The following is a 26,236-nucleotide window of genomic DNA, read 5'->3' on the forward strand; positions in this document are numbered from 1 at the left end:
CATTCTATAACAGAGTGTGTCGTGAATTAATCGAGCGTGAGTGTGAATGCAAATGCACACTATAGTGCGTTAATGTAGTCCGCACATAACGTGCGTACTTTCTGCGTAACTAAGACGCGTGCTTTTCGGCTTTTTTTACTATCCTAAACTACCGCCGCTTCCAAACGGTCCTATTGGTATGTATAGACGAGCCCCATGTCCAATATTGGACGTCCAACGGCTGAAATGATTATGATAATCGTAAACTTTTAATTTATACTATAGTTAACTGTTTTTAGCAGAATCAGAACCGGATAGTATGTTGAATAGATAGAAGGCAGTGCTATAAAAACTACTTGCCTGCTCCACCGCCCAACCTTACTCTCATAAGCATGACCCTCAGTAAAAAGATGACAATAATTTTTTTTCAAGAGATTCAACGCTGATTATCATTGCAAATGTTCACCACTGAACATACCTCCATATACTTCCAATAAGACCAGTTGGAAGCCGCACCCATTCAGTATCTTTCAGACCTTAACAAGGTCGTCTGTCCAACTTGTGGACATATGAATATTAAAAGACAAAAAATAAGCCTTGCACAAGCGTAAACGGAAACAACATAAAACAAGGAAATGCGACCGCACAGCGTAACAGACAGACGAATTTTTGCATTTATTTCTCACCGGATTAGAAGTGATAAAACACTCGCAGCGCTTAACTTATGTAAACCTGTATGTGCCTAAACCCATGTATAGTGCCTAAGAACGAAACGACCCTTGAAGGTAGAGATTTTACTTAAGGTACGCTACCGTATTAAGAACCCCAAGCTATTAGGTTTTTATCTATTACCTTGCTTAGGCGGACGCGCAATAGAGTTACTTTCTCAAGGACCATTGAGAAAGAATTTTAGGTATCAGTCGATTAAAAAATGTGAACTGCATGTGCATAACGGTAAGTCTTCTTCAGGTCATTCCTAAAATATTGATAAATATGATTATTTAATTCTAAGGCCAAACGTTTACATAGTTGCTACTACAAGGAAGGCAGGTAAAGTGCTACCGCTGAACTATGCCTTAGGTTCGCTGCGAGGGAGGAATATCAGCTGCTCGCTTTCGTCAGTCTGGCGTCAACACAAACAGCGGCGGCACACATGTTTTGCTTTCAAAAGCCTCACCTCGCCACGGTTTGCTAAGAAGGCAATTTCGGTAGCAATACAGTACGATACATCTTCATAACACTTTTCTTTAGGGATCCAGCTGTTAATTATGGATAGTTCCAAGAATTTAAACAAAAATGGATTTTTATTGAGCGATTAATAACTATTAAAATTATAGATCTCAAGAAAACGTTAAAAATGAGTCTTAAAGATTAAATTAATAAATGGACAGGAATAATGTAACTGAATTCCAGCATTACTTAATTTAATCTAGAATTGGAGGCTTATTAAATAGATTACTGAGTTTACTTCAGCCTAGACCATTAGATCCTTGGCAGCTAATTAGCAAGCTGCATTGCGGAAACATAATTCAGGTCAAGTTGGATGAGTAATTGTTTTTACTCTCTACACAAATACTATTTATGAGAAATTTTTTGGTTAAACGGGACATAAATGTGTTATAAACACAAAAGCCTTTAAAAGTATGTAATCAAGTAATTGTGATAATTGCAAACAATAAAAAATATTGAGGAATAAAAATATTATTGGAGTTTTTTCATTAGACACAATTGTTATATATAGCAATATTTTTATAGATACATTAAAATTTTTGTTTTTTTTTCATCGATATTAACTGCGTAATGTAACAAATAATCCATCACTCTTGATACGAAAATATAAAATTAGGTAAATTTTCAAATGTTGGTTTAAAAATAAACATAATTTTTTTTTAAGAACAGCTAACCCTAAAAGTTCCATCCAAAATTTACACGTGAAAATCGACAAAAGATACGAGTCCTTTTATAAAGCCTGGCAGGCGGTAAAGACAGTCTATTGGCGAACGTTCAAAATACTCCCCCGAAAACGCTTCCAGCGATACTGGATCGTGGTACCTATTCCGTACGCATTGTCTGCTGCTGATTACACGCTGTATACACATCACACTAACTATATAAGACCAAAGAGACTGTCACACATAGTATTGCAAGTGACATTTTTATCAAAATCTTTTAATGACTAGAAAAAAAATTAAATCTTTCAAACTACATCGAATAAATAATAGTCGGTTCACTAGAATCTTAACAGGCCATTCGGGATATCTATGTAACAATAATGCAAATGTCACTAGGATCACCACTGTTCTCTCTACACATGCTTCGTCTTTCTATGATTTCAAATCCTTTTTTATTTAATTATTTAAACAAACATCATCATAAACACATCATTGATATCGTCATCAACAATTATGTCCGTCACCTGGAAATATGTTACAAAAGCTGAAGTCTTGCGCTGAGAATAATAGATGATTGTTTAATAACGATATTTAAATAAAGTAATAACTTTCTGAAATAAAAGACGAATAAATAATTTATTAATAGTCCAGATGTCCAGGGCTTTCAAAAATATTTAGAGATATCTATTTTAAATTCAAGTATCGTAACGGTGTTCTTAGTTCCCCTTCCCGTCCGATGTCACCTCAAGTCAGACTAAGCGAACAAGTACAAGTTTAGTAATAATAATAAAAAAGTATATATATTCTTTTCGGTGCAGGCCAGGAGTTGGTAAATTACGTGCGTAGCGTAATAAACAATCGATAAAAATTGCGGTCAGTGGGCACCGTCCTGAATAGCGCTCGCTCCAGACATCGTGACGCCGCACGCGTTTGAAGTACCACGGGACCTTACCGCACTCCCTTCTAACGTACCGGAATACATAATACTTTATATGCGTTGCTGCTTAGCAATGCTGTATGTAAAGCGGCTAAACTTATATTAATATTTTTTATTTTAATGATAATAACAGGAAGCATGACGCTTATCTCTTCAGGGTGATTATAGATGTTAAAGCATTAAAGGAGTGAATGTATGGTTTATTCGTTAGCAAAAGTGCTGACAAATGAGCGAAATATATATTGAGAACCATAAGGTCCCAGCGGCCATCTAATCTTCGTGACATGTCTGTCCACTACCATTTCAAGTTGCCAATCCGCAAGGAACTAATTTATATAAAATAAATTAATAAATAAGTTATAACTATGAAATATAAAATTGTATATTTTATCATCTCATCCGCGACACAATAATATTGACGCACATATCAAATATAGGTGATTCTAACAAAAGTTTCTTTCTATCCGTAAGTATGCAGGTATTATTAAAATTATAATTTTATTGAACAGTTACGGTTTAAAAAATGTACATAAATATTACACGAAACAAACGAAGATAAATATATTTTCAGGGAAATAAATTTACCACTGCTAACATTTCGGTTTGTTTAGTATTTTATTTTCGTTTGGCATTAAATACTCGTATAGTTATTTTTGTCTACATCGTATTTGTGTAAATTTATTTTTAAAGCATGCGTGGGCAGCGTGAACATTAATGAGTTTGCGAATATTGGCTAAAATATATTTTGGATCTGACTGGCTACATGCGGCAAGTAATTTTTTATCGTTCAATTTCAATTTAAAATCACAGTTAAAACGGTTTAAATGGTGTTATCCTCTATCGAATTTTACAGATTCAATTACTGCAACAAACATTTTTTATCCATCATACTGTATCGATGTCACTAAATATACGCCAGAGAAATATTTCAAAAGAATTCACGCTGCTTCAAATAGATTTTTAGATCATTTATATTACGAAGTTTAACAATCGTTTCCATTTCTTAACATCTCGATGTATTTTCACTATTTTTGTACGTCAGACCTTTCCCGTGTAGCAGTAAACCTACATATGATCCCATATTTACGACGCTTTGATGTTCAATCTAAGTTCAACGTGCTTGTATCTACATCAACCTGTTGAGATTCAGGAACTTATTTTTGGACATAGAAATTGTTACATCATAGACTTCCTGCGAAAAAAATAATGCAAAATAGATATGAAATGAGTTCTCTTCTAAGAATATGGCCACTTCACTTAATTTAAAGTACCAATTTGTAAATTCGTACTTTACAAATTGTAAATTGTGGGGGTAGAAATGATTATTTTAATAATTGTTTATTAAATGTGGCTACAAATGCGACGGAGGGTTCAAATCGTGAAGATGGCGGACACTAACATGACCCTCTACCCCATGGTTGCACAGACTTATTAAGACTGGGCCACTCGGGCAAATCATGAACTGATTCCGGGCGGGCCGCCAGAAATATGGGTAATTAAAGACAATAAAAAATTGACAATAATTAGAATTCAATATTTTTCGAATGTAAGAGAGTATTATTTTTATTGTCGGCGGGCCACCAGTATTCGACCGGCGGGCCACGGTCTGTGCATCCATGCTCTACCCAAACCATGACGTAACGAAGAAAACTGAAGGCCTACACCAAATTTATAGCTAAAGTTTGATAATGAAAGAAAAGGCTTAAGTCAACTCCGTAGATCTATAAAACTATACTTTCCGTCTGGGATCAGTCCTATAAATCGAGGTCGAGTTGAAACCGTGTGATAAGGCAGATAGACGCTAACCACAGAAAATAATTAAAAAATAAGATAATTAAAATTCGGATTTCACTTATAAATTGCAATACATAGTTTGACAAAATGTGGTATTTTCTGTCAAAATCATGACATTGCTGACTGATTTTTACATGTCGATTACAAAATTAAACTCGAACAAAACTCACGGTAATATGACAGTAAAAAATAATAAAAGTTTGTGTTTATAATATACTTCTTGAATGGTTATAATTAAAAAAAATAAGTGATAGATGTTTTCATGTTGACATTTACTTATGTCAAAATAAACGTACAAGTAAATTCAATAAGTATGGTAGTATTCGATAGTCAATATTGCGGATGGCCTGCCGCCACACGACCTAAAGTGTAACAAAACGTTACACGTAATTGGATCTCTGCTCTCGTCCGCCCGTGCGCCACTGCAGCAATTTTGTTTAGTGCTATACAGTTTGTAATGACTGTGAGTCACGCATCGTAGACTTCATAACAAGTTATATGACATTATTTTATTCCAGTATTTAGTTTCTCATTAACAGTTAAGTTAGTTTGTTTGTTGTAAAATTATCATCATCATCAATTCAGCTGCAGGACGTTCACAGCTGGACATAGGTCTCCTCTGTGGACTTCCGATGAAAGGGGCCCATATTCACCGTCTTAATGTATATGATGTATATTAAATTTTTCCACGACTTGTTACATGAATTTTTATGAAATGTGTATGTTGATAAATGGGTGATTAAAAATACTAACACCTCTAAAATTAACAATCGTATAAATGTTAACAGGGAGTAATAGGTAGTGACGAGGCTGCCAATTCATCATCGACGCCAACTCAGCTGCAGGAAATCCACTCTTTAGATATGTCTTGGCCTCTCTCATAGATTACCAACAGAACTGGTCGCAACCTATATACGTCTACCGATATATTTAGTCTTGCTATAAATATTATTACTAAGAAAAACAACATGTTTTATCGTGCGTAATATTTATTACTATTATTGTAATAGTTTAATAATATATTAATATAAAACCATTGACAACATATAAAGCTGATACAAAGAGGTCTCTATTGGTTACAATATAGTCCTTTAAACGTTTAGGCCAGTTATCAATTGCAGCATTCATTCTTTGAAAGAAAAAATTCTTCATTACCATATGGATTGCTTTAGGGACTTCCTATTATCATCGCATTTAGAGTAAGGATTACTCTCTGAAAATGATCATAAATCATAATTCAGTGGATCAGGACTAGATGACAGCCAGTCATCAGCTCTTATGAACTACGGAACGTTCGTTTCTATCCAAGATTATGTGGATAGAGCTTTATGACCCAATGCCGAGTCTTAACTAAAAAGACCATTCTAGGTTATTGAACATGAGAACGTGGATAACTTGTGAGTAATTTGTTATTTATGTCCTACCTCTTAGGTACCATTCAATTAAATTTAGGTTATTTCCTCGTACTCCATATGCTCCGAATCTTTTTTAATAATAAGTTATTGATCTTTAGATCTTTCAGCATAAATACGGTCATTTGTTTTTTTTTTTTTAAATATTGCTCAATTGTAAAAACTTTCACATTCGTGAACAAATTATTTCTTTGACCTCTCTTTGCGTACAGTTTAGACAGTTGTTTTGGTTTAACCATCTTGTTATTTATTAAAATTATCAGTTAAGAAATAACTAGTGTATCTGTTATAAACAAGTCCTAAGTCATCTTTCAAAATATGCGACATGGTTCTAGGTGCAATGTTTATCCTTCGAGATAAATTATTTTGCTTTTGGACAGGACTTTTCGAATTATTTCCCTTACTGCTATGATGGTCTATTTACTGTTTCATTGTATCCATCATTAACGTTGTACACAAACATTTGACTAATACCAATGGTAAGAAGGATTACAAAAACTGTGTTTGGCACCATTTATGTAATGCAATTACAACATTTCGCTTCGCTTTTATCGCTCCATTCCATTTCTATATCATAAATTATTTTACATCATAATGGCGAGAAAATAAGAGAACACTATAAATATTCATACAAATAATGACAGATTTTAAATTGAATAGTTATATTTTGTTTATTTTCAATTAAAACAGTATTCGGGCATACTTAGTATTATGATAATGAATAATTTTTCGTATTCTCAAATTAACACGGCGTTGTTGAAATTCCAACACAAAATCGATGTACCGCTTTTTGATACATGTAAAATGTAACACATAATACATGACGAAATAAAAATTGTACTGCATATACTTACTTAAACTATGTAAATTCTTTAAACGCAGTAACATTGAAAATACACACATCTGTATTATATATATATCGAGACCATTTTCATTTTTTTTTATTGGATTGAAACATTTTAATAACTTCTACGTAGTTTACTATTACGAATTTTAATATACATATATATATATATATATATATATGTGTGTATATATATATATATATATAATACTATCATTACGTCATTTATTATTACAATAACCATTGTTATAAAGAATTGAGAGTACAATATATAATATAAATTGACTGAAAATAACCTACAAACTCATTTAAGCTAATGCTATTTACAAACATTGTATTTATTTATAACACATACGTATAAAATGTATTAAATATTGTCTCATACGGCGTCGCTGACGGTCAGTCACGCAACAGAGATATGGTGATCAAATTAGACGCCAAGAAATGCGTCAACACGCACTTAATGACTCCCCTAATGATATTAACTGAATAGTGCGGAAGGCGTGAGTGGGGTCCTTCGCGAATGTAATATACTAATGAGCTTTACATTCACTCGCACAAAGCCTTTACAATTATTTTCAATTCTAATTATAAATACAGATATTGATATAAGACTGGTCTTGCAATTTTAATTGGTATTTACTCAAGTTACTTCTTACTATCGATTTTATTTAAGGCGCTACCATCCGGTCCTATGAAAGAGGCCTATGTCATTCCGTGGACATCACATGGCTGAAACCTTAATGATGAGAAATCTTAATATACTTTTCTAGTACCAAATTATCTATTATGTTTCTTGAAAGCGACATAAATGTAATAGTTCAAATCTATTAGATAAAAATTTAAATTTACATGAGACAACATTTTAAAAGTGTTTATGTATTTCAATCTCATGTTTTTATATAGCAATTATATATATATATATATATCAATTATCGCTATGAAGCCTTACCGTTTATAAAAACTAAGTCTAGCATAAACGGATAAGCCGCAACAGCACAAAAGAACGCGGCTTCATACAACGTAAAGATAAAACCGCTATTCACCGGTGTGGCGATTCGTAAACGGGAGTAGAAGTGATAGAACTGTAAATTAATAAAGATAGGTATTACACAATCCTCTGAAACGCGTGGATTACGCGTTTGAAGGCTTCTTAATCCATGATCGATGTATTGTAAAGCATATGTACGATTCATAGACTTATGCGTAAGGTCAATAGCAAGGTAATCAATGGTCCGAGATTTTCGCATTCGTGTTAAAATAAATATGGATAAAGCAAAAACTATGTCAATCGCACATGTCGTACCCACACCAATAGAGTTAGTCTCGTTTCGTGTACTTGTTGATTTGTACATGTAAGAAGAAGAAGTCAAAGGTCGATTTCGAACATATTCCTTAGTATATTTAAACGAAAGTCTACAACAAATTTGTGTTACCAGTTATGAATTACGGCATAGATATTTGGCCTCTCGCTTGCAGTCTTATTGGCAAAGTTATAGTCGTTCAGCGGGTTATGGACGACATTTCTCTACGCGAACGAACCAGGAACGAATAGATCCACAAACGAAAGAAAGTAGTCGACAGAGGCAAGGTTAGGACATTCACCCATAATGTGGACTGATGACCTAGTTCAGGTCATCGAAAATCGCGAGATGCAAGTCCCTTGCAAACTGTACTATTGATATCGATAGATCTATGTCTAGTAACGTTAACGTCCTACGGTTGAAAGAATGAGAATAATGTATTACGACCCAATTACAACAATGCAGAGATGATTTTAACTAGAATCCAGTGCTTTTATACTTCTGCGCTATTTCACCTTAAAAAACCGAATTCGTGCATTGTGTTAATTTAACGATTTAGGTATGAAACTTCAAATCGAAATTTACACACTGTTTAAACGGAGAATGTAACGCCGGATTTGGAACTTGCCTAAAAGGACTCTTGCCAATAGACATTATTATGTATCTCCTGTCACTAGTCACTAGTCACTAGCTGGATATTAACGCCTTATTTTTGGACTTCGAAAAATTTGCACAGATACGACACCGGATAGAGCTTCATTCAAAATTGGTAATACGGACATCGCCACTACTTAACAGTACCGATGACGTGGAATAAAAATCCGATACATACTTATATGGAATGTTAAATCATAGGATATTCGAATACGGTTTCAAGCATTGGACTTAAGAAAGATTTCAAATGAAAGTAACAAAAAATATGTTATGGCGGCCTCATGGTCGTTTTTAAGTAATTTAAGTTATGATAAAAATTGAAATGAATTTTATAACTCTTTAAGATTGTACTGTTGAACTTGCACCAGGTTTCCTTTTGTAGGTAGTCTACATTACCAAACATTTTATTGTCACTAATACACAAGCAGATTGATTGAAGAATTGTGTACTCGTGTGCCTTTAAAATGTTTTAATTAATTATATTCAAAGAGTCAAGAAACAAACTAACTTGTCCTAGGATGATAATCACAAAAGTACAGCATTGCAACTAGGAGTCAAGTTTTTTTAACACTTGGCTTACTCTGCTGCCCAAGTTACATTTGCGGATAGCACTTGTTCGTAGGGGTAGGGCGCAGAGTGCGCTTAACCTTAATCTGTTAAAGTAGCGCAGCTCGAAGGTTCCCTGGTTCCCTGGTGAGCCTCGGCTCAGGCCGCGATATATTACACATTCACCAGATTGGGAAATAAAGTAAGTCAATTGCCATTAAATGAAAGAGGACCTTCATCTTGACTCAGAGCATCACATTATTAATTTTAATAAAGGTAATAAATTATACAACTGAACTGAAATCATACACGCACGTACAGACAGTCATTTGCCCGCGACGTCATTGAGTACGTAAAGGGGCATTCGTTACCGATCAGATCGCAATGAGTCATCGAGACGTAAAAAAGCTACATTGTACGCGACTCGGCGTGCGATAATGAACGGCCTGCGAACCGAACAAAAACAACTGTGCTGTAATTGTACACAATGGTAAACAATTGCGCTACAGGACGACATCGGCTACACATCGGTTACGTTTCAAAATCGGTAACATGAAAAAATGGATTGAACTTCTGAGTGAAAAACAAAGTATAAACGAATATGAAAATTATCATATTCATTGTACTTCGCCATTTCTAAACAGAGAGATAATATTTGATGACACTAAAATGATGAAATATTTATTTTGATAGAGAAAGGAAAGTAGCAATAGATTGGGTAGCAACACTTCGGGTAGAACTGATAGCCAGTGGGGCCTTAAGATTTTAGGTTGGAGACCACGGAGTGGCAAGCGCAGTATAGAATGTCAACCCACAAGATGGACAGACCTGATAAGTTTTTTGAGAGACGCTGGTTGCAGGCCGCTTCAAACCAGTTCTATTGAACTGATAATGATGGTATTTCTCTTGTCTTGGACGATTTACTGTCCGACACACGCCTAACGAATGTATTAATAAGTCTTAATAAGAACATTAGCGTTTACTTTATAAATATCGGTTCAACGACCATTTCAAAGCGTATTAAAAATATTACGCTCATTTAACCCGTAATTAATTACTTTATGATAATTTATAACGAAAACGGGTCATTTATTACGTCCACGTTCCACATTCATAACTCTCATACGTCGCTTCACCGGGAAGATATTACACCGTTAAGTGTGCGCGATTACATCTCAGCCGCAAGCCGTAACAATTCTTATCTTCCTATTACAACGTAAATGTATATTATATGCCTTACAAACACTACATCGGTGGTCAGAGAAAACGAGCATTGTACAAAGGTAATTTAAACAAAAATATGTGCATCATTTATAAGTATATAAATCATTTATACACATAGGCTGTTTAGAACCTATTTGTGTATGTGACCTATTTAGGTATTCAACGAATTTGAACTCGACGAACTTCTTTGACTGTCGAGCTCTATCACAAAATAAAAATCAACCTAGAATACATTATTAGGTTTAATTATGAAGAAGTAGAATGACCTGCTTGAATAATTAATAACAAAATTATTTTTAACATACACTCGCATTGGTACCGTTTTAAATTATCTTTAATTTAAGCAAATGTTAAAATATCAACTTTTTCACAAAATGAAAGTTAAAGAAAATAGCCACGTGTGCTAAAATAATTATCTTTAATACGCTAAAACCATTTAGTTGATTATCTAAGGGCTATATTTTAATTCGCCTATTCGTACGCACGTTCGCATGTGCTCGTAGTATGTAATATATTATACTTATAACAGTGCAATACCGTATTCTCTTAATGAGGAAGGACATGGTACATCTCATTTGCCAAATGGTTTCAAAGTGTCGCCTTAAAGGCGAGTAATTGTTTGCAAATTCCATTTAATTCATTTTCTATTCGTATATACAATTTAGCTTCCATAGCCAATAATGAGCATGCAGCTATAAGTCTTCTCTGTGTGCGACTAATTGATTATCACCTTTTTTTATAATACCATACAATATTTGAAGGGGGATCTGCTTATAAAATTATTGGACCAAAGAGACAAGCAAAGGTATAAAATGTTACTATGGCATGCTCAAGATGATTTGCATTACAAACAATATTAAGTATGCACAATCACCAGCTAATGTAAAGCTTTCACACGTGGCGTCGAAAGACTGACAAGAAAATCAATAACACCCGAACCTATTAAAAAATTTCAAGTATGCATAGGTTATCGGCGTTTGCCAAGAGTATTAGCAATATACATAAATAACTTCAAAAATACCGTAACAGAATAATTTGGCGAATATCGACGCCACAAAAACCTGTTATTATAACGGATACAACAGGTTACCCCTCAAATAAATATAAATATTCTATATATATTAAGAAAAGCTGGTAATTCTGCTGAAAGAATATAAACCAAAGAAATGAGATCATACACAACTATTATCTGATGTAAACCAAATTAAACCTCTGGTTAATGTTAACAATCATAAATAAATGTAAAAGCCAATATATTCCAGGAAATTTTAAAACTATGTACGCTTTGCTTCAATCCTGCATGCATTGCTATATACGACTAATCCTTTAGATACAGTGGGCCCGAGAAGGGTGAACAGTATTGTACACATTAGCTCAACCGTAGCGAGCATACTGCTGACCTTAGTATTGCAATTCTGTACTCGTCGTGTTGTAATTGAATAAAGGTTAATACTATCGTTACTGCTTATTAAATATAGCCACAGGTTTCTATTTTTGTTCAGTCTGTGCGTTAATGTATATGAAAAGTTAAACTAGGGAATCTAGATGAAATAACATGCCAAATATAATATAGTCATTCTAATTATTAGTGGATAATTCATACGTGAATTTTTTTTACATTTTAGAACGTGCCTTGTATTATTCATCGCCATTTATAAGTTGTGGTAATATGATATACTTCACAAATAGAGTGCTTCTATCGAGAATCTAAACCGCGACCTGCTGTTACTTGCAGGCCTTAAGCACTAGGCTATCATAGATTAAAGCTTGTATTGAACGTTCTATATCACTGACTACTACAGTGATCACTACGGTCTAGTGTTGATTTATTATTGCTCGTTCGAATTCAAATGCGAACGCCGATTTGAATTCGGAGGCAAAGTGAGTTAGTGAGATAGTCGCTGCCATTGCGTTTGTCTATGGTACAATACCAAATAGATTAATAGATTCAACTGACACCCGTGAAATGCCTACAAGATTTTTAAGAGTACGTAGTGGATATTACATAATTAGTTTTTTATCTTGTATTGACATGCGAATGTACAATAAGAAGCAGATGTACCAGAAAATAATCTGTATATAATAGTGTCACTAAATAATACACGAAAATTTAAGGGAATACAAAAGAAAAACAAAACGATTCAAAGCAAGAAATGGAAATGAAAAGGAAAGTTAAAAATTAAGGTGGTAAGAAAAGCCGCCAAGAACGAGAACTCGTAAGAAGGATCGTGAACAAAAGACACCTCGTAAATATTTTATCGAGTGCGCTTGTAAGAAAAAGAGCTTTCAGCTTTCTAACAAAATGCCTGCAGTGAGCTTGTTTAGAGATAAGACTATATAGCGAGATGTAGACGAGGAATTTACAACAAAAAATACATAGTGCATGAATTATCACAAATGTTATGCAAACACGCAAAAAAATTAACAAAGAATAATCAATGCACTTGTGAGAATGCATTTACACAAATAATATACGATATAAATATATTTTATAGCACACGCGTTTGAATATTTACGGTCATTTATACAATGAATATATAATAATTCAAATGGATTAAATTTTAAAATGTGTACTGAAATCAAATGTGGTATAAATAATTTTGTATAGCAAAACTTATTTTTACAATATTTGTAACAAACAAAATAATAAAATGCAAGGCCTTCGCCAAAGATTGCCTCGGTGGCCAGTGTTACGGTGCCCGCATCCAGATGTACTGCCATGATTATTATTTATATGAACATGCATCTTATATAGACTCTGTGTACTATTAAAATAAGTAAGAGTAAATAAAATAAATACATAAAAATACGTATGTCTTTATAACTATTATTTTCCCAAAGCTTGATGTAAGTAATCAATAGCACTCTGTCTATTTATCCGATCTGTTTTCATACTTGTATTTCACTTTATATGGCTCTATAAACAATAATATTTTCCATAATTAATCTGACTCCTTATGGACTAATATAACAAACGCCTGCACCTTTCTCATTCACTTTATTGATTTGCATCGTGCAACACAAGAATAAACAGAGTCAGATTTGTCAGCAAATAAGCTTCTCATATATTTAACCCTTTGAAGGTTTTACTACCTATTTCCAATTACCTTATATTATGGTAACTCTGAAATATGTTACATTTATTTATTTTTTTCTATTATAACCTGCAAGGAAAGATAGTATAACACTAATCAATTTTAATATGTAGTAATCCAAACATTTTTTTAAGTTTTTTTTAGTAATCCAAACGCTTTTTCTAATTTACCATTACGTTATTTATTATGTCCAAATTGATATTTGGATAGTGCATATTAGTGTGTATTATCATTAATTGACAACAAGATAGAATCAAGTGGCATTTAGGGATAACTTGAATCGCAAAATGAATATTTGACTGAAACCAACTTGGAGGAAATGTTAAATTTACAGCACATTGATGAAGAGGCTTCAACAAGCACTGGAAACGTGACATTTAGTATGAAAAATATTAGTTAAGGTTGATTGAAATGAGTTTTGCGATTTCTATATCAACATTGATCCGTCTCAGGAACAAAGTCTTATTTTTAGAGGCGAATTGCTAATGCAACTGCTGCGTATCTGAATTGAAGGAGGTGATAAAAACTGCCAAGCAGCAGAAAATTACTAAATTCTTGATTTATTTATTTATATGTTATTTTTATTTTGTCACCTACGAAAATATCGTATTCGCGGAATATTTATAGAACATGTACCCCGCGAATAAAAACATTTTACAATACTTTGACATTTTAATTATAAGAATATATTTAAATATAAAAAATTACACCAAATTTCAATTACCCCGTACATATTTATATCGTTTATTCGTTCTTTATCCATACGTTTCAAACCCACTTAATAATAAATAACAGGTATGCGGTTAATCTATATAAAATAGGGGCACTATTGTCGCAAAAATAAGACGAACAGGCAATCAAGCAGACATGACTGAACGATGTTCCGTAAGCACATAACGCTGAGGCATACGTATATGTAACCACAACGAATGAAGCCGCACGCACGCCAAGAATACGCAACGATCAATCGCCTGGTTACGACAATATTGGAGCATTTTCAACTCTTGCGTCGCTTATAATGTACGTTTTATTGCATACTGTGGTCGCGTAAATGATGCCATTAGACTAACGTTATTGGCCCTATTATATTTTTTATCCAAAAAATGTAACAAGGCAAACATGGCGGATCTAATACTACTAGGTGATTGATTATAGGTGAGAAAGCTTTAAAGCAAGTAATCGGGTGAACGTATATATAGTAGTGTGTATATATAGTTCGTTTATATGCCAATAACTATTAAAGCATTTACACCTATTTCTTATCAGCCTATATAGTAAAATGTGATCACTCCGAAACATGTTACTTTAATTTATTTCTATTGGAATCCGATAACTTCTGGCGGCACAGTCTGCAGAGAAAGATAGTAAAACAATAATTAATTTTACAACTTTGTTTTCCAAATTTTGAAAACGCTTTTTATTTTTGTATTAACATTGCGTTTTTTATTATTTCTGAAACCATTAATTTGCTCCACGTCATTCCAACTGCGTTCACTTCTGCAGTGATCGTTTGCTTTGGGTGGCCACGTCTTCGCTTTTCTTAAGGATTCCATTCCAGGGCTTGCTTCGGTATGTGATCAGGGTCGCTTCGGAGCGTGTGGCCCATCCAGTTCACTTGCGGCGTTTGATCTGCTACTCGTTCGGCATCTGCGCAGCGTATCTAAAGATCTACGCTGGAGACTTTCTCAGGCCAGTATATACCGAGAATACGTTGAAGACAGTTGTTAACGAAGACTTGGGGCCGACACGAGATATCTTTGGTTGGATAGGGTATAATACCATACCATACATTAATTGAAAGCAGTTGAGCTGTACGTTCAGCTCTTTAAAATTCTTAAACATATAACCAAGTATAAAAAAATTAAACAGTCCACCCAGACAGTACATTTGTTTTGTTATTGACAAAGTTATTTGGTCAATGGCATTAAATGCTCCACAAGGTTTGTCAAAGTGCTGATGGGGTTTAGTCTAAGCTTCTTAACATTTATTTTACTGAATTGGGAGTCAGCCAAACTCTGACAACACTTCTCAGCGCAATGGAATGATTGCTGTCACTCGAAATGCGTTTAGTATTACGATTTGGGAATGGCTACAAGAGCCGAAACTAGATCGGTTGTAATTATTGATATCGGAACATTTTTTGCTACTAACTTCATACGGTATTTCAGGAAAAGTAAGCGCTGTGAAAAATAGTTTTTAAGTAAGCAGTAAAACATCATAAAAGCAGAATTGCGCTACACAAGCACATTTTTATATATAATATTCTGGAACACCATATCCATACACTTTTGTATAAAAAAGTCGTATTTCTTTGTCGTAGCGAAAATAAATCTTTCAAAACTTGAAACGGTTTTGCAGCTCCTTTAGTTTAGTTTAGATTAAAAAGTAAAAGAACATCATTTCATGATTCAGATCTGATGTTGAAACCTCGGACCGGAAAGCATAAGGTAGTATGTCTACCCATATGGTGAACAGACGACCTTGTTAACGTCATCGGAAGACGCTGGATGTGAGCCGCTTCCAACCGGTCTCATTCGGAGCTGTTGATGTAATGAATATTAAATAAAACTGTTAATACGGAAATATTAGATCGTATATTGAGAACTGACTTTACAACAGTTTACAAGTCAAAGATAATTTAGCCAACCTAAAACTACAAGTTGTGCCAACTTAACGTAATAAAATTTACGTCCCCAGATACCATCAGAAGTCTATAGAGGAGGTCTAAGTCTAGAATCTTGATATAAACTGGATTGAGGACTCTGCAAATTCAAAATAGAAACCCATTAACACAAAGTTACCCATATGACAGAGGACTATTGTTGGTATCGTTACAAAAGCTATTGGCGAACATGGCGAAAGCAGAGTAAAAATGCCGAGAGGACTTAAGTTATATCGTTTTTTTAAAGTTCAAAATGTCCGCCATTTTATTCCTACAGAAGCTCTACATTTTAAATTAAAATCCATTTCCTTCCAATTTAGGAATATTACAATTTATAATTCTAATCTATTCAAGCAAAACTAAAACTGAGTTTTTATTATTGTAGTATTAAACAACTCGCATAAATTTGTAGTTGAAACTATACTTATTTGCCTGACCGGTAACTGATAATCTTACTAAATCGACAAATTAGTGCAAGCATGAAACTATGTTACTTATAAACTAACAAAGAAACATGTAATCTACAGACATGATATCAAACGTTTATAATATTGTTTTAGCAGCGCGACACCATACACAAACACGGCGCAGTGAAGGTGTGACACATGATTGCACAGACAACCTACGTACAGTATTTGCTAGCGGCTTACTTTGACTTTGCATGCTCCTTCGAAACTGATGACTCATAATTTTTAAAGAGCAGTTACACTTGTTGAGTTAAATATAATTAACAGACTCAAACTTACAAGACCTCGCTATTATCATTAATAAATAAAAGTGAATTATAGAAACAGTGTTTTTATGTCAATAATGATTGTATACGTGTTAACTATCGCGCCTGAAGCCAATTACGACATTGATAAAACAAATTCACCTAGTAATACTAGAAAATCAATATATATTAGATTTATTTTTGATTTTGATTACAACCTTTGTATTCACTCATCACGACATCTCTGGAACCATAAGGCTGAGATACATAAAAGTTGGTATTACAGTTCGAGTAGAGATGAGCTTAGAACGGATTTTATAGATTTCCACCTGATAGAAACCAAGCTACATATTTTTACACTATAGCCTTTATAATCGTAGATATAAAACTTTTTCAGAATATTTTTATTGGTATGTAAAAAATTAACACGAATGGATTTTTTTAAATTAGCTTGCCAAAGGCGGTGCGGACCAGTCGAAGCTAGCGGGTGACAACTAGTATCTTTATATTCGAGTAGGCTTCTGTCATCTACGTTTTATTATTTTTTAACACGTTTGCTTTAATTGGTACAAATATCATTAAAAATATGTATATATGTGAAGGGTGCCATTGTTGTCATGTTGAAAAGCGAAACCTTGCATAAAAATTCCGTGTTACTCGTTTGAATTACAAAATCCTGATTTCAATTTATGTCTTACTGTGACTAGCGTAGAAGCATCGCTGTGCAAAAAATAATATAAAATAAATCTTTATAATGTACGGCAAACGATTTAAATATGCGTGCATCGTAAACCTTTACAAGACAGTCAGACAGTTTGGTCTTACTCATTTTCCGTTTCCCATCAATTTATAGATATACAATCACCAATAAATTTTTGGAGAATAAATCACAAAGTGGAGTGCGCGATAAGAAATTGAATCATACATTAATAAAGCTAAGGCCGCCCGCACAGTCGAGCCAGTCGACGCCGCGGATACCCCAGCACCGTTTAATATCTAAACGCATCCGTTCACTCAGTTACGTTGGGTCATTGTACTCTGCTGCATTGCGGAACGTAGGAAATCCGTGTGTGGGCGGACTGTTTCGGCTATCCGATCGTATTTTAATTCTACGTGCACGTAATCTACGCCTATTGTATAGATAATATACATAATGTTGTTTTAATTCCATTCAATTCCGACAACGGAGCATAACGTAAAAACAATTACGTAAAACTTAAAAAAAAAACATGCTCTATTAATAATAAATAATTATTTCACAAACACGCAAAACCAATTCCGATATCTTTAACATGCAAACAATATACACCTCCACCACCTTCTTTTGTAATGCAATTAAAATTTGATTAACTCTACACCCATACTATACAATTAAGAGTAATTACACTTTTATGTTATAAAGCAGGGATTAGTTATAACTAATCCCTGCTTTATACACATTCCCTGTTTTATATACATTCACTTCTTTAATGCGTTTACACCTATAGGTGTTTTTTTTGCAGTCAATAAATGTATGGTACAACTGATCCAAAAATTAATGGTTTCAGAAATAATAAATGACGCTATGAACTAAGAAATATCACTTTTTTTCATAGATCGGAAATAGGCGTAAAAGACAAGTAACCTTTTTTGTGCCATGTGCCACCTTAACCTTTCTAAAATTCTTACGCCCCCTTATGTAACATACATAATTTATGTTAAAGAGTCAATAAGTTAAACTCGTGTAGAGCTCACTTTCGAATTGCCTCTCTTAATGATGAAATTGCCCACCCTTTGCAGCGTGGACTCCACGTTGCGAAACACTAGTTTAAAGTTTTTTACACCTGTAAAAAAGTATTATTAGACCTTGATCTGTAACAAAAAACATAGAGACCCTAGGAAAAAAGTTAACTAAATTTTCTAAACTTGGCTCTTTGTACTTTAAAAAACAACTCTACAGTTTTCACTTTTCCGTCAGATCAAGAACACTGAATCAAGAGAGCGTAGATCGTAAACGTCATTGAAGCCGCGGACGCTTATGGTGAGACAAGTATGAAAGTATAACGCGCGTTGCACAATCCGATACGCAAGAGATAGTGGCCGATTCTATTTCCAGTATGGAAGGTCAATGTCTGCAGTGTACGGTCGCCTTGTGGACCGCGTACGAGGATCGTAAGAATACGCCCCCGTTCACAAAACGAGGCAATGACTCATTTGAGCGAACGCGTATATACGTTTTTACGATCAGCTATAAACTGCCAAGTTGTGCTATTCTGAATAGACACTGACGGGTTGAAACAATCAACGATACTTTGTCTTTAAATTCAAACCATGTCAAAATAACTTTTTTACTTTTATGGAGAGGAAAGTTCTTTGATTTTTAGCTCTGAAAACCCTTCCCATGACTAGAAATTGACCTTTTATACTTGTTTATTTTATAGAAACTATAATTTTTGCATACAAGCCGGTTCCAACCTATTGGAAACTTATGGGAAGGCCTTAAGCCTCCAAGACATAAGTTCAGCAGTTGAGATTCTATGGCGTCAGTCAAACAGAAATGCAAACAAATACATGATCCGATTTTAAGGGTTTCGTAATTAGTAAAATCACTTTGTAGCGCGACGTGTCAACTTGTCTAAAGGTAAGGAACGTAGGTGAAGTAATATGAATGATTTTGTAATTCAAAATCCGAAATACAGACGAACAATTACTTGGCAGAAGTATGAAGTTAGAGCTCTGTTCATCTCATATAAAACATCAAACGTTTTGGTTTATGTCGAAAAAAGTTAACTTTACTATTGGCAACAATAATATCATATTGGTATCAACGTAGCATAGCTTGAGCATAATATTAATACGCCAAGGACGCTAAACACTTTTCACATTTCCGAAGTAGTTGTTCAACGCAACCGGAGTCAAATCTTTTTGTGTTTAATAAATGGAAAATGTCATGAAACATGCAACGCTACTTCGTTATAACGAAATATCCGAGCGCTGGTTTTCTGTCTGGACAAAGTTAGCGAGCTTTTTAACCACTGACATTAATAAAAGAGATCCTTAATGACATTTTTTCCGCGAGGAAATATCTAGCATAGAATCTTTTGAAAGAAGCTAAGTAGATCATATTACGCATAATTTATTTCTGTCGCGAGACATAAACAAACGTTATATACACATTTCATTACAAGACGGAGGTGGTAGGAAACATACGTCAGATGGTGAATAGCACGTTCGGTCATCGTTGTCCATCGACAAGACACCCTCGGTTTGTATAGCGGCGTCGACGTAGACGAGAGTCAAGATCCTGATCGCGAGATTCATCATGTGGCGAATGCGGCAACCGCACAAATACTGGCGTGCAACCAGAGGATGGCAATATGGAGAAGGGCCGAGGAAGTGGATACACGAAACGTAGTCTTAAAACTGTTAAAGCGTCGTTAAGCCAGATTAAGCGACTTACTTTTTTACTTAAAAACCATAACATGCAAAAAAGTAAGCAATAAAATCGAAAATAATAATCATAAACGTAAAACATAGGCACTGACGCTAATGTCTATGGAACATCGATCCTAATAAAAAAGCACTTCCGCACACACTATAGTCACCTCCTGAGATATGAACGGAAGGACGAAGGAGGTAGAAAAACGTCAAGTTGTCAGAGCCAATCGGTTACACGATTTAGTTGTTCGCGCTAATTTGTAAACATACATGAGAAAAATTTTCTAAGATGGGTCCGCCAATTCCAATATGCGCAAACAGTTAAAAGGTGTTAGTCCGTTTTTTTTTAAGAAAGCCTATCATTTAGATATAGTGCAAATCGTAGTACACGTACAAATATTGCAATAACGTACCGTTATAATGTAGGCATAACTCGCGCAAACTGTTTTATAAAATTAAATCGGCTTACGCCAGTGCGGAACTCCGACTACGATATCCTAGTTCGTTAGCGCAATTCCGTCAGTTCGTTAGGAACTTTAACGTGATAAAGCGACGCTTCAACTTCAGTGGATATACCAACAAAAGAGCCGGAACAAACATAAATCTATCAACGATTTCATAAGATGGCATGAGTTCAACTAATATTAGTAGAAACTTATTAATAAATCAGCCAAGTCAAATCAAAATTTTACAAGGCTTTAAATATTTATTTCGCTTAGTCCTTGCATTTCTGCGTGACGTTTAATAACATAAAGTTGCTTACGTTGTTAGAATTAAGGAGTAGGGTATAATTAATATAAACATGATGAACTAATATGATGATAATGAATGAAAAAAGGTTTGGTAGTCAATTATTTCTATTCCTTGACAAGGCGACGTTTTCATGATAAAAGTTATCGTTGTTATTTACTTTTTATGTACCACATATCTCTCTCGTAATGTCGAGGGGCTATAACCATAACCATAGAACATCGTGCGCTTAACATTGAAAACAAAATGACTTAATTCCGAACCAGTTCCGAAGCTCATTGTCGACTCATTTTTTATTCATGGCTCTACTTAGCGACGTAAGTAGGCGATTTATACGGCACATTGCCTATGCGTAACGAGTAATACAAACATCGATAACATGTACAAAACTGTTCAATTATTTATCAAATTTCTTTTAATATTTTTTTATTACTAATTCATAATTATAAAACATCTTTAATATTATAAATTCGGTATCATCCAATTTTATACGATTTCAAATTTAAACATCTGTTACAAAGGTTCAGCCGCAGTCGCGAGCGTCATCAAGTCGAAACGCGTTCAGAATTACAGCTGAAGCCAAGGTTACCTCTCGGGGTCCATTGCGCCAGATTACTCCGTGGAACGTTAGCTCCTGCGATCTAAGAGCTCTGCGGTCTCATAATCCATAATAATATCCTCCTGAAGGAACCGTTAACCTTTGCCACAAAAAATGATGTTAAAGCTCCGCACCACCTGTGCCTGGCTATTTTAAAGCCGCAGAATCTAAAATTGATAATTAGTAAACAGTAAACTTCCGTCAAAAAAATTTACATATTGGCAAATACTTAGTAACCATTTATTTAAGTTGATAATGTTATCTACAACTGTGAGCATTTTTACAGATCTCTGATTGCCTTGCCGGCACATAGTTTCAAAGGATGGATAGGGGATGGCAGGGCGCTGGTCGTCTAAACCTCCTTTCAATCACAGCCCAAAGGCTCCTTCGGGAGAATCGATTACGACCGTTACATTGTTTTTTTTAATATCAGGAAGGATCCGAGCTCATAAGCCTGAGTGAGGAGTCCATGATCTCCTTCAGGGCATCTGGAAAGAGAATATGCAAGTTTTTCTATAATACAACTCATCGAGCGCCATAGTTATAAAAATGATTGGACCATTGGCACAAGCCTTCTGACTTACTTTTCTTTTTCTTAAGAAAGTACACGCACACTTATCAGACTGATCATGTTACATAAATTCAAAGTAATTTTAGGCTCAAACGTTTATTGTATATAATAACATAAAGATTGAGCAAGAATTCAAATATAATTAGTTTACTTTTTTTGCATCATGAATAACTATGCTCATCAAACATGATCCAAAATTTTGTTAAAATGTTCATAATACACCTATTAAAGAAATGTTATTTTACATAAAATTGTTATTTTATACAAAATCAATCACAGCCTATCTAAAATTTCGCAAAACAAGAGGAAGTAAAATACGTTATTATCGTGTTATACCTTTTCTATTATAGTAATACGCAACCACTGTAAATTCAAATGTTCAAATTCAAAGGTAATATATTCACTTATATTTAATAATTTAATGATTTTAATAATAAGAGGATACACAAAATCATTCCGAAAATTCAAGGTCTACTAAACGCTAGTTTACGAATAAACATAGTTTAGTAGAATTCAATAAACGGCAGTGTAAAACTCAGGTGAAAGTGTTCTCAAGGAAGCCGATAGATAATATTGAAGGAATCGAAAGTGCAAGCAGTAGACTAACAATATTTGTAGTCTAATTTTAAACTAAAAATGTGTAGGTACTTCAAGAAAATATATATAGACACTCTTTGATATTCATCAAGATATCAACCAATGACATGCGTTATTTATTATCATCTATAGATATCTCCGGAGGAGCCTATGCTTTGTAGTGGGCTTCTATGAGGTGAAACGACTATTAATGGTAGAGCACAATTGTTCCTCGCGCGTTAACCCATGCATTATTTTTGCGCACGTGAAAAGAAAGAACTAAGAACGGAACATTGGGCTGCCTATAGGCTATAGGCATTTGTAAGTAAAAAAATTGTGGATATATACTTATGAAAATGTATACCCAAGCTTTATTAAAAACTACCTGCACACCCCACTTGCTAATATTGCTTCGTAGTTACAACAAATAAATCGAACAATCAACCATAATGCATTTGATGCTAACTATTTTTATACGATCAATCGTGATATACGTTTGCTGTTTGACATACTTTCAAGAATGATATTAACCCGGGCAATTAAGGGAAACCTCTTCAATTACCTCAATAAGGTTAAGGACGAACGCTGACTTATACGGGTTATCCTGTGTGCGTCAATATTCAACACAGATACGAGAGATATAAAATAAAACCGGTCATGCGAACACTGTGATCATTTTATTTGAACACAGTTTCACTTCGCGTAAAGAACTTTAATTAAATTTTAAAGGTCTTTCTTTTTATTATACTAAATGATCTGCCGAACAAAAGTTTTGTTATAATCAGCGAATCTCAGTATGATAAATGTAATCTGTTTTGATGTTCAAAATCCAATCCAACACTTCATTGTAGACTATAAAAATAAAATATAATCTGTCAATGACACAACATGTTTTAAAAGCGTTAAAATAATGAAAGCAATTGTATTGGTACATGCTTAGAGGACACCAAGGTGATTTCAGCGTGTCTATATAAATCTATATAACCTTATCCTCCTGCCAGTGGACAAGGTATATTGGCCAGTCCGAATATTACCAATCTAGAAGACCCATGTTAACGCACGACCTCGCCCATGTGACATTTAACTTCATCTTTAGAAAATCCTAAATAATTTCTATTAATTCATACTACCTAAAATATAATATAAACAATCGTATCTTAAATATTGTCTCTGGCATCAATAAATATAATTTTGTAGATAAATTGACATTTCTTTTTATACATACGTTTTCAATCATTTTTAACATTATGGCGCTAAAATTATATTTTTTTAATTAACTACCATCGAGCAAACGCTTAAAGAGAACAGAGTAGCGGTAATTGCTTTACACCGTTGTGATCACTCGATTTACGGTTTTCGACATGCTCAAAAATTTAAACATCGCCCAAAGATCTGTTTATAGTACTATTAAATCTAGCCGGCCTTGATCCGTTGGAACACCTGCAGTTGTCAAATAGTTTAAGGTGTGAATTGCAATCAATCCTGCCGGTAAACAGTTGTTGGCTTCAACAAATGTGGATCTAGAAATGCGGAATTACAGAGAAAAACCGTTCATTTCTTCACGCAGCTATTAAAGACAATAAAAAAATTCGAACACATACTTATGTTTTAGTCTAATAGGTTATAAAACTTGACGTAGTGTTTAAAAAGTGAATATGTACAATCGATAAATAATGTCAGGAAATAAACAGAGATGAGAAGTATTTTTTAACCCGTCTCAAATTATTTAAAAATTTCTAAGCTATATTTTTTACTATCTGCTAAACTATTAGATTTAATTTAATTTTCAAAACATGTGATAAATTTACACTTATATTACTTACTGTGATAAAGAACATATTTCAAAGTTTTTACTTTATTTATTTATTTAATTTCGTAGTAAAAAACAGCGATTACTTACAAAAATAATATATACTTTTTATGCTGCAAGATTTCAATCTTGCATACATTATATACATTTATATATATATATATATATATATATATATATATATATATATATATATATATATATATATATATTCATCGTAATCCCTTATGTTTACACACACACAAACCTTAATATGATTTTTGTTTCGTTCTATAGTAGCACCTCTTTGTATGTTTTGATTGTCGTCATATATTTGTCAGCTAGTGAGTGAAAGGAGTTTTTCGGCAAATTATTAACGTTTTTCACTCAAAAATAACATTCCTGTTTTAAACACGCTGTGGAACACCACATTTGGCGATTCGATTGTATATATAGACAATAATATATAATCCTTTATATATACAATAAAAGACCTGTTGTGGTTTTTAAACTTAAATTAATAATAATTGTAATTTTAACTAAATCGTTCAACGATAGCATTCAGGAATTATAATTATGACCTAAATTTAAATATTACAATACACATATGTCAGATACGGATGTGTATGACATATTATATGTTCAATTGCCCGTAGTATAACAATGTTTGTGATGTTAGGGTTGCGGCATATGGCCGGCAGATTGCATTCCAATTGCTTTGACGTCACCGCGTGCGCAATGCAGCTTTTTAAACCAGATTCGTTATATGCGTCGCTATATAAATCGCGTCCTATCGATACCTGTTCTGACGCTCGGCGAAAGGACGACTGACACAAAAACCGATCGCATTACATCGAACATGTAACAATCAGTTTTTGCAACTTCTATTATGTGTATTAAGCCTTATATCATATTTAACTTCTGATCTATAAGGCCTTAAGTACATGATTCGTTTCAATTTAAGAAATGAAAAATAGCTTATTATAGCATAAGCGTTTAAAATTGTTAACATAAATTAATAACATATTTTTTTTTTTAAATGACCTTAACAAAAAATAAAGAGACGGAATAAACTTAATACTTTCAGTCTAAGGAAGTTATAAATTGGCGATACAATAAAAAATAGTATTACGTCGTTGGTGTACCTGCGTTCGCCTGAGCTTATATTTATTATAAAAAAATAAAATTAAAGGTTCATTATAAAGAAATAATAATTAGTTAGGCTATACGAATAAATAAAATTGAAATGTCTATTTGTGATATTAAAATAACCGCTTTTTGATACATATATACGGTACATGTAAAATTACATTTTTTTTTTAAATTTTTGTGTCTGTTCCGGCTAAGCTCTGAAATACCAGGACCGATTTTGACGGAACTTATACTGGCACGTAACTAATATAATAAAGAGTAACTCAGGCCATTTTTATTTTACAAAAAATCTTAAACGAAAGAGAAACTAAATAAAATAAATATTGTT

At 33.7% G+C, this 26,236-nt stretch overlaps 1 protein-coding gene across 1 annotated transcript in view; it reads right to left on the minus strand.

Moving 5' to 3' along the window:
- The window catches only part of Mhcl (Myosin heavy chain-like), a 253,705-nt gene that overhangs the window by 223,505 nt on the left and 3,964 nt on the right, over positions 1 to 26,236 (minus strand). The gene's annotated exons all lie outside the window — the stretch shown is intronic.

This window comes from Battus philenor, unplaced genomic scaffold, assembly GCF_028537555.1.
Source record: "Battus philenor isolate CCGP_79_NKW_IND1 unplaced genomic scaffold, ilBatPhil1.0.hap1 SCAF_23, whole genome shotgun sequence".
Lineage (NCBI taxonomy): Eukaryota > Metazoa > Arthropoda > Insecta > Lepidoptera > Papilionidae > Battus > Battus philenor.